We start from the raw sequence: 10759 nt of genomic DNA, 5'->3' as shown, positions 1-10759 counted from the left end.
GCTAATCTTACATATGGCATGTTCCTCACATGTATATTTGAGTACTTTAAGGTTGATTTGTCTAATGAATCTGTTGAGAACAAGGTTTCCATGATTAAAAGAGGAGGAGTTTCGGGCAAGAAAGGCAAGCAGTCTGTTCCCTCTGAACCATCTCTCACCGATCTGGAGAGCCGTCCTGAATCCTCAGATGTCATTCAATCAATTCGGGAAGTTCTCAAAGAGTTTCGCAACATGGCCAAGTTAATGCGTAAATCTCACAAGGCTGCCCGGAAATTGGAATATGAACAGGAAAGGGCTTGGAAGAAATGTCACGAAAGAGTTGGTTTCATGATTAAAACCTTTGATGATGACATGGGGACAGGGGATTATGAAGATGATTCCTGTTCAGAGTTCAATCTTTCTGATGATTAATGACTGTTTCTTTACTTTTACTTGATATTGGCTCCATTAGGCTCAATCTGTTTTTTGTAGGAGCATGACTTGATACTCACTGCTCTATGATACTTTGATACACTCTTGTTACTTTATTATGGATATTTTGTTGTGTTGTTCATATTTTGTGCAGGTGCCCCTTGATGACAAAAGGGGGAGGAAAATTAGTTTCCAAAATTGAAATTGAAACTAATAAAACAGGGGAGGATTTGCTGAAAAGGATTTGCTGAAACAGGGGATGAAATTTTCAAATTGAAAATTCATGATCTCCCTTGTTTAAAGAATGCATGTTGTTATTGCATTTGTTTCACTATGGTTACTGCTGCTTGAAAGGCATTTGGCATTTGGTTTATGATGATGTTTGACAATATTTATATTGATCATATGAATGCCTGGTTGTTGATTTATCTTGATGAACATGTTTTATTGAAACTGGAATGTTCCTATTCATCTTGGTAAACATGTTGGTTTGAAAATTTATTTTTGGCAGTTCCTTTAAACTGTGATATCTAACAGCTGCCATGTTTTGATGTGATCATATGTGATTCAAAAATATTTTCCTTACTTGAATAATATGGCTCTGATATCTTGACTGGAAAATATATGAAATTTTTGAACTACATTGTTTTGGAATCAATTGATGTATGAAAAGTTTGAGCAGTAAATCAGTTTCTGATATCAAATGAGTTTTGATTATCAATTTAAAACTGCTCATAAATCAACCATTTAACATCATATAATATGCTAAATAACATTGTTCTTGAAGCTTGATTAAAATGTTACAGGTTAGTGCTTCCCTTGGTAAAATAAGCATACATCAAGGGGGAGCTATGTGACATTTAGAAAGGAGGAGAAATTCAAATTTAAAGGGAGTACTTTTTACTCAATCTTTTAAATTTCTTTCCATTTCAATTTTAATAATGTTTGTCATCAAGAGGGAGATTGATGAGTTTGGAAAACTCTAAATTAATATTTGTGATAATTAAATATTATTAAAATTAATTAATTACAAAATTATTAATCTGATTTTCATTCAATATATATTGATTAAATAATTTAGTTACAGGTTTTAATATTGGGCCGAAAACAAATTTCTGGTGCAAGCCCAATTACTTTCAGCCTTTGGTTTTGATAATATATGATGAATATGGCTGATTTGATTCTTTATGTTACTTGGGCCTAAATGATTTTGATTGCTCTAAGCCCAAGTGTGTTACATGCTTTCCCATTTGCTCATTGCTTGATCCAAATTTCATCAGGAAAGCAAATGTTATTATTGGGCCAGAAATTTAATGATTATTGCAACCAAGCCCAATTCCATTTAAGATGAGAGTTCCTCATGCTTTGTCCGAATCTATGAAGCAAAGAAAAACAAAGCCTCAAATGCTTCCAACGGATTCCATTACACTTCCTGAAAGGATTTCAAAGTTAATTTTAACATTGAGAACATAAGCAAGTGAGAGAAGATTGATTTGACTAAAGGCATCATTGCTACACGCCACTCTAAGGGAAGCAAAAGCAAGCTATTTTCAATTAATTAGTTTAACCACTTCAAATTGCTTTCCTTCAGATTCTCTTTTCTCTCTCATTCTTTCTTCTTCTTCGATCATTGTCCAGGAAACAATGGAAGCTAAGTTCAACTATCAAAAGAAGGAAGGAGCTGCATGCATCAAGACCATCAAGCTAATGATGGCAAGAAAACATACTAAAATAAAAATGAGCTGTGGCTAAGATTGTCACCAAACATGGATAGATTTGGTGAGGTAAACTTGGGTTCTTTATGCTCAAAAAAGGAAGAAGAAGATCTCGGCCAGCAAGAGGAGATTCTTGGAGGAGATGGCTTGTCTTTGATTCTGCTCAACCACCACAGGGAGTAGCTAGAGTGGCGAAGTGATGGTAGAGGCAGAGATTGAAGCAGATGAAGTCATCATCATCATGAAGCATCAAGGGCCAGAAATCCATCTTAGAGAGCAAGCCAAGGATGGAGAGCTCGGATTGATGAAGAGTGATGACCAAGGAAGGACTAGAGGTAATTGCATGTTGGTTATTGCATGGTTATCTCTTCTCTCTCTGTGTGGCCAAACCGGTTTCTTGAAGGAAGAAGAAGTTGGCTTGGGTTTTTGGCTTCAAGTGTAGAGGCTTCTCTCTTCTATAAAAAGGGAGAACAGCCACTGGTTGGAGCAAGGAGTTAGAAGTAAGCAGTGAGAATGCAAGGCACAGGATTCTCAGAGCTACCTAAGCTTACAGATTTTCTTCTCCTTCAATGTATTCTGTTTAGTATATTTCTGTTTAATTTTGTCATGTCTTGAGTCTCATGGAAAAAGGCAAACAGTGAGCTTTGTATGAAAAATCCATAGAGCGGAAGAAGGCAGAGAGTGCAAAATTAAAAGAAAAAGCCATAGATGTCTTAGAGTTCCTTTGTTCATCTATGTTGTGTTTCATGATTCTGTGGGAATCCTCTTGTAAGTTGGGTTAGCACTTTACAGTTTGTAATCTGGAAGATTATAGTGAAATTCCATCATTGTTGTGATGGAGACTGGATGTAGGCTGCACTGCACTTAGCAGCTGAACCAGGATATATCTGGGTGTAATCTTCTTTCTCTCCTACTCCATTTCTGTTTTCTACTGCACAGGAGCAAAAACTAAAAATGTCTCGTGCCAAGTGACGAGACAAAATGAAAAAGTCTCGTGGATAGGGACGAGCTAAAAACAGAAAAGTCTCCTCTAAGACCAGCAAGTGTTAGCAAGCAAAAAAGGGGCTAAGATTCAACCCCCCCTTCTCTTAGCCACTGAAACCATCATTGTCCTTTTTCCTCTATTCTTCCTCTTTTCCTTGCCAAACTCAGAATGCTTGCTTATCCTCAAGCAACAATTAGAACAATGGCTATGGGGCTAAGATGGATCATGAGTGTCTTATACACTGAAATGTTAGTAGTACATGTGTTCTAAGGAAGCAAAATTAAAGATAATAATCAAGGCACAAGAGACAGAGACATTTTGATTGCATATATAAGAAGGTGTGCACGATACATGGCATAAAAGATAAGTGGCACACCAAACTTAGTGTGACACTTTCACTTGGAATTAATGCAAGTATTGGTAAGGATTGGAAGAAAATTTTTGTTGCATAGCAACACCAAACTTAGAATGCAATCATATGTCCATTTTATTTGAAATAAGACTAAATGAAACTGTTGTATGTTAAATACAATCACCAAGCCAAGAATCTTGTCATGAATAAAGATCTCTTGGTGATGTGTTAACAAACACAGTTAAAAAAAAGCATTAAAAAAAACACGTAAATGAATAAAGATGAAACTAAAATGTTAAACCAAAAGAGAAAAATAAAATTGCAGAGGCATTATGATTATGCAAACAAGTAGTATTGCTTGAATAAATTGCATAGAAAAATAAGTGGCACACCAAACTTAGAATCTTGGTGTGTCACTTTCATTTTTAATTTGATGCAATCATCCAAAAAGATTGAAAACAATTTGTTGCGAGGCAACACCAAACTTAGAATGTAACCATATGCCAATTTATTGAATTTAAACAAAGCAAAGAAAAAGAAAACAAAGCAGAGAAGAAATGTTAACTATGGTTGGGTTACCTCCCAAGAAGTGCTCTTTTAGTGTCATTAGCTTGACATGTTGTTCTTCACTTTCTTCCTCTTCTTCCAGTTTGTTAAGAGGAATGACCTCAAAGGAGGGAAAAATTCAGCTAGTGTCCCTTGTCTTGGCCTTTCCTCAAATGGCTTGATTGATCTTGCTTGCTGGATTAGGGACAGAATTGGTGTTCTTGCTAGTTGCCTTCACTTCTTTGGATTCAAGACTTGGTTGCTACGTGATTATTGGAGTTTTGTATTCATCCATAGCCTTTTGAATTGGTGGTTCCATGAGCTTTTCCTCTCTGTACTTCTCTGCTTCACTTGAGTTTGGAATTCTTTGGTTGTCTTTCTCACTTTCTTGCTCCTCCACTCCTTTATTTGCACCCAACATTTGACTTAATAGCCTTTTCATTGAGGATGTTTGTTGATCTTCAAAACATTTCTTCATCTCCTCTTCATATTTTTCAATCACAGATTCAATTGTTGAGAGTTTTTGAGTCAGGGAGGTTTGTGAGAGTTGGGAGTCTTCATGTTCCCTTGTCACCTCAAGTGCAGTTTCATTTTCAACCACCTCATTCTTCATTGAAAGTTCACTTGATGCAGTAGCCTCCTCATCTTGCTCTTCCGTTTTATCCTTCTCATCCCTCAATTGGTCTTCATTTTCCTTGCTTAGTAGTTCTAAGTGTTTATCCGTGTCCTCCAATTGCTCATCCGTCTCTTGAGAAAGGATTTATAGTTCCCTCCGGAATTGTTGATATTCCTCCATCATTCTGTTGAACCTGGATCAAGTTTTGAGAGTCTTTGGCTTGTGGAGGTTTGTGTTGAAGCATATTTAGGTGATGAAGAATTTTCAAATGTAGAAGTGGGAGGTGAGGTTGGGCAATTTTTCATGTGAGTTGACTGCTCAGGACTTGCATTTTCTTGGAAACACTCCCAGCCACCATTGGAATAATGACTTGAATCATTTTGTGGTGGAAGGAAATATTCCATATGATTTTCTTTCTCATCTTGTGTTTCTGAAGCAATTCTCCATGAATTGGAATGCATAGAATTTGTATTTTCTTGGTGATATTCCCAGCCACCATTGGAGATTGGTGATGGTGGGTAATATCCCATAAAATTAGTTTGATCATAAGATGAGTTGAACTCCATTTAAATTTTGGAACACACAACACCAAGGAAAATTGAAATTACTCATGTCAGAGATGAGAATTTCTCAGTGAGGCAAAAACTCAAACACCTTAGTTTCAATCTAAAATAGAAAACAAAAATAAAGAAAATGCTTGATCTAGACTTCTCACCCACTTAATCATTGTTGATCTAAATCAATCCCCGGCAACAGCGCCAAAAACTTAATGGTGTTTTTATGGAAAAACGAATTTCCAAACACACAAATCTAACCGGCAAGTGTACTGGGTCGCATCAAGTAGTAAAACTCACTTAGAGTGAGGTCGATCCCACAGGGATTGATGGATCAAGCAACTTTAGTGGGTGATTAGTTTAGTCAAGCTAACATTTAAGTGAAATTGGGTGAGACTTGAAGCAACAGAATGTAAATGACAAGGAATTATAAATTGCAGAAAATAAATGTGTAGAAACTTAAAGTGCAAGAAAGGTAAATTGACAGAATCTTAAATAGCAAGAAATATAAATTGCATTAAATGTAAAAGGGAGTGGGTGCTGGAAATTAAAGAAAGCAATAGATCAAGCAACTGGAAGTTTAACTTGCAAGAAAGTGTAAATGTGTAGTTTAAACCAAGCTAAATGTGAACAGAAATGTGAAATTGTAGAATGCAGGAAAGGAAATTGCGTAAAGTAAAAGTAGCAGAAGAATTAAATGGCTTGAAAGTAAATTGAGTTGGGTGCTGAGAATTAAAATTCAACAGGAAAGTGTAAATAGCAATCAAATAGAGAAGTGAAAGATGCAAAATCATGCAACATATCTAAACAGAAAATGGAAATTGCTTGAAAAATTCAAAACAGCAAGACTGATGCTTAATTTGTAGCAATTTAAAGAATGTTGAAGATCTCAGGAGTGGAAGAGACTAGAAAACAAGTCTAGATCTCAAATCCTTCCTTGATCCAACAATAACGATTGCAAATTGAAAATGGAAAAGTAAATTGCAGAAGAAGAACAAGAGAAGTTGTAGATAGAGAATGAAAATAGAATTCCTTTCAATCTCAATCCAAGATTTAAAATAGAAATGAAAACTAAGAGAGAGAGCTCTCAAATGGAGCCAGCCCCTATACTCTCTAATGGGACTGACCTCCCCTACTTTCTAATGGAGCTCTCCTTTTGAAAATGAGAGTGATGCCTTTATATAGGCTTTTTACAAAATAAAATGAAATTGAAATAAAAAACAAATTAAATGAAAATCCTAATTCTAGCTTGTTCTTGTGCCTTTGAGTGATGATGTGGGCTTTGCTTGCTTTGGATTTGAAGAGAGATGGGTTTGGTTGGCCTTGATTCAATTTGGTGAAGAATTGAATTTAATTGGAATTTTGATTGAATTTTGGCCCATGGTCCACCTCCCAGGGGATGGCTCAGTTGGAAAACCAAACTGAGCGCCCAATGTTGCCTTCCTTGCTTAATTTGGTGTGCGTCCCAGCCTTGGTCATTTTGTATTACACTAGAGCTCAGTTGGAATTTTGAATTGAGCTCTATGTCTTGCCTTGGGTGTGTCAAGCGTGCATCCTAGCTCTTGGCCGTGTTAACTTGTGCGCATCACAGCATCCTTCCCGTGCCAAAAGTTTGGGGAATAGGGGAAGAGTAGTGCTCAGTTGGGAAAACCAACTGAGCTCCCCATTTGTAGCGCCTTGCTTTGGACTTCATGTTTCCAAGTTCGAACCTTGGTGGAAGCACTTTTGTGAGCCTTTTTCTTGCATTTTCATGAGTGGGAGCCTAATAAAGCTCAGTTGAGAAAGTGAACTGAGCGCTATTTTGCTTTCCTTGTTTTCCTTGTGTCTCCCCCTTCGAGCCTTGGTGGAAGCATTGGCTGATTTTTTTGCTTATTTTCGGCCCTTAAAGATGCATTTCACTCGTACCTCAATTTCGTGCCAAATATGGACTATGATATATCATTGGAAAGCTTTGAATGTCATCTTTCCAACGCAACTAGAAGCACATCAATCGAACATCTGTAGCTCAAGTTATATCCCTTTGAAGGAGGCATGGTCATGCTGTGAATGCCCATATTTTAACTTAGCGAAATTTCTTGCCTCCAAGCACATTTTTCTTGTACGGCAAAGCTAAGTTCACTTAGTGAACTGAGCTTTGTGTGCTAATTGTTCACACTTCCTTGATTTGGTCATGGGCCACGCTTTTAAAAGCGTGGCCTAAGGCTCCAAAGTGTGCTCCAACTTCAAAGTGTGCCCCGAAGCTCTTTTTTTCTCCTTTTTAGCTTATTTTGTGCTTCTTTTTCTTCTTATTTCCTACCAAATTTATAAAATTAAAAGATTAAGGAAATATACCATTTAAGCATAAAAGAATGCAATATTTAAGCACTAATTATAAATTTCTTGTATGAAAAAGCATAGAAAAACATGACATAATGACATGTCATCACCTGGTATTTTTCATCCGAGAGGATCATACAGCTTGCCATGGAAGGGAGCATGCATGATTGGAAGAAGACAATAGGAAATCAGAGGTTCAGAAGCAACAAAGCATCTCCAAACGCTTATCTGAAATTCCCACCAATGAATTACATAAGTATCTTTATTTTATTTTATGTTTTATTTACCTTTTAATTATCAAAACTTCATAACCATTTGAATCCGCCTGACTAAGATTTACAGGATGACCATAGCTTGCTTCAAGCCGACAATCTCCGTGGGATCGACCCTTACTCACGTAAGGTATTACTTGGATGACCTAGTGCACTTGCTGGTTAGTTGTGCGGAGTTGTGAAAAGTGTGATCACAATTCCGTGCACCAAGTTTTTGGCGCCGTTGCCGGGAATTGTTCGAGTTTGGAGAACTGACGGTTCATCTTGTTGCTTAGATTGGGTAATTTTATTTTATGTTTAAGCTTTTTATTTTTATTTTCAAAAAAAAATTACAAAAAAAAAAATTAGTTTTCGAAAAATTCAAAAAAATTGTTCTTCAGAGTTTTTAAGAATGAATTCTAGAGCTTCGTGAGATATGTTGAAGCCTGGCTTGCTGTTAAGCCATGTCTAATCTTTTGGACCGAGGTTTCCACTTTCCATTGTAGAAAGGACATGTCTATATTTGTTATGCTAAAGCTTGGCTGGCCATTTGGCCATGTCTAATTCTTTTGGACCGAAGCTTTAGACTAACATTGCACGAATCCTGAAATTCTTATTAAAAATTTTGAATTTCTTTAATTTCTATTTCCAAAAAATTTTCGAAAAATATACAAAAAAATTAATAAAATCACAAAAAATTTTTTTTTTTGTGTTTCTTGTTTAAGTCTTGTGTCAAATTTTAAGTTTGGTGTCGATTGCATGTTTTTAATTTTTTTTCTTAAAATTTTCGAAAATTCATGCATTGTGTTCTTTGATCTTCAAGTTGTTCTTGATGATTTTCCTTGTTTGATCTTTAATTTTTCTTGTTTTGTGTCTTTTCTTGTTTTTCATATGCATTTTCGAATTATTAGTGTCTAAACATTAAAAATTTTTTAGTTTGGTGTCTTGCATGTGTTTCTTTTCTTAAAAATTTTCAAAAATATGTTCTTGATGTTCGTCATGATCTTGAAAGTGTTCTTAGTGTTCATCTTGATATTCAAAGTGTTCTTGCATGCATTATTTGTTTTGATCTTAAATTCTTATGTCTTGTGTCATTTTGTTGTTTTTCTCTTTCTTCATTAATTCAAAAAATAAAAAATAAAAAATAATATCTTTCCCTTATTTTACTCATAAATTTTGAAATTTTGGGTTGACTTAGTAAAAAATTTTTAAAATTTAGTTGTTTCTTGTTAGTCAAGTCAAAAATTTCAATTTAAAAATGTTATCTTTTCAAATCCTTTTCAAAAACCAAATCTTTTTCATTTTTCTTCTTAATATTTTCGAATTTCTTAAATAAATTTTCAAAATATTTTTCTTAATTTTGTTTCATATTTTCGAAAACTTTACTAACAATTAATGTTTTGATTAAAAAATTTCAAGTTTGTTACTTTCCTGTTAAGAAAGGTTCAATCTTTAAATTCTAGAATCATATCTTTTAGTTTCTTGTTAGTCAAGTCATCAACTTTAATTTTTAAAATAAAATCTTTTTAAATTTCTTTTTCAAATCTTTTTCAAAATAAATTTCAATCATATCTTTTTCAAAACTTAATTTCAAAATCTTTTTCTAACTTTTTATCTTTTCAAAATTTATTTTCAAATCTTTTTCAATTAACCACTTCACTTGTTTGTTTTAATTTTAAAAAGTTTACTATTTCTTATCTTTTTCAAAACCACCTAACTACTTTTCACTTCTAATTTTCGAAAATCGCTAACCACTTTTTCAAAATTCTTTTTAATGAACTAATTGCTTTAAATTCTAATTTTATTTCTTTTCTTAAATTTTGAATTCTAACTTAATTAATTGAATAAAAATAAAAATATTTTTCTTCCCCCTCTTTTTAAAATTTGAATACTCTCTCTCTCTCATCTCTTTCTATTTATTTAATTATTTACTAACACTTCTCTTTTGCTCATAATTCGAACCCCCTCTCTCTGTGTGTTCGAATTCCTCTTATTCTCTCTCTACCCAATTCATCTATTGTTCTCTTCCTCTGACACAGAAAAGAATCTCTATACTGTGACATAGAAGATTCTTCTTCTTTTCTATTCTCTTCTTTTTCATATGAGCAGGAACAAGGATAAGGACAATCTTGTTGAAGCTGATCCTGAACCTGAAAGGGCTCTGAAGAGGAAGCTAAGAGAAGCTAAAGCACAACACTCTGGAGAGGACCTTATAGAAATTTTCGAAAAAGAAGTAGACATGGCAGCCAAACCCAATAACAATAGTGAATATGCAAGGAAGATGCTTGGTGACTTTACTGCACCAACTTTCGACTTCTATGGAAGAAGCATCTCAATTCCTACAATTGGAGCAAACAACTTTGAGCTTAAGCCTCAATTAGTTTCTCTAATACAGCAGAATTGCAAGTTTCATGGACTTCCATTGGAAGATCCTCATCAGTTCTTAGCTGAATTCTTGCAAATCTGTGACACTCTTAAGACCAATGGGGTTGATCCCGAGGTCTATAGGCTTATGCTTTTCCCCTTTACTGTAAGAGACAGAGCTAGGATATGGTTGAACTCACAACCTAAAGAAAGTCTGAACTCTTGGGAAAAGTTAGTCAATGCTTTCTTGGCCAAATTCTTTCCACCTCAAAAGTTGAGTAAACTTAGAGTGGAAGTCCAAACCTTCAGACAGAAGGAAGGTGAGTCCCTCTATGAAGCTTGGAAAAGATACAAGCAATTGATCAAAAGGTGTCCTTCTGACATGATTTCAGAATGGAGCATCTTATGTATATTCTATGATGGTCTGTCTGAAGTGTCCAAGATGTCATTGGACCACTCTGCTGGTGGATCTCTTCATCTAAAGAAAACGCCTGCAGAAGTCCAGGAACTCATTGAGATGGTTGCAAATAACCAATTCATGTATACTTCTGAAAGAAATCCTGTGAAAAATGGGATGAATCAGAAGAAAGGAGTTCTTGAGATTGATACTCTGAATGCCATATTAGTTCAGAATAAAATATTGACTCAG

General features: G+C 35.0%; 1 non-coding gene across 1 annotated transcript; it reads right to left on the bottom strand.

The window, feature by feature from the left end:
• Positions 1-10390: 10390 nt before the first annotated feature.
• Positions 10391-10499, bottom strand: LOC112746192 (small nucleolar RNA R71). The gene has a single exon (XR_003174087.1). It is a non-coding gene; the product is annotated as a small nucleolar RNA R71 (small nucleolar RNA).
• Positions 10500-10759: the final 260 nt, after the last annotated feature.

The sequence above is a fragment of the Arachis hypogaea genome, chromosome 14, assembly GCF_003086295.3.
Source record: "Arachis hypogaea cultivar Tifrunner chromosome 14, arahy.Tifrunner.gnm2.J5K5, whole genome shotgun sequence".
NCBI classification, from domain to species: Eukaryota; Viridiplantae; Streptophyta; class Magnoliopsida; order Fabales; family Fabaceae; genus Arachis; species Arachis hypogaea.
Note: the sequence above shows the minus strand (reverse complement) of the source record. Positions and strands in the feature narration are given on the sequence as shown.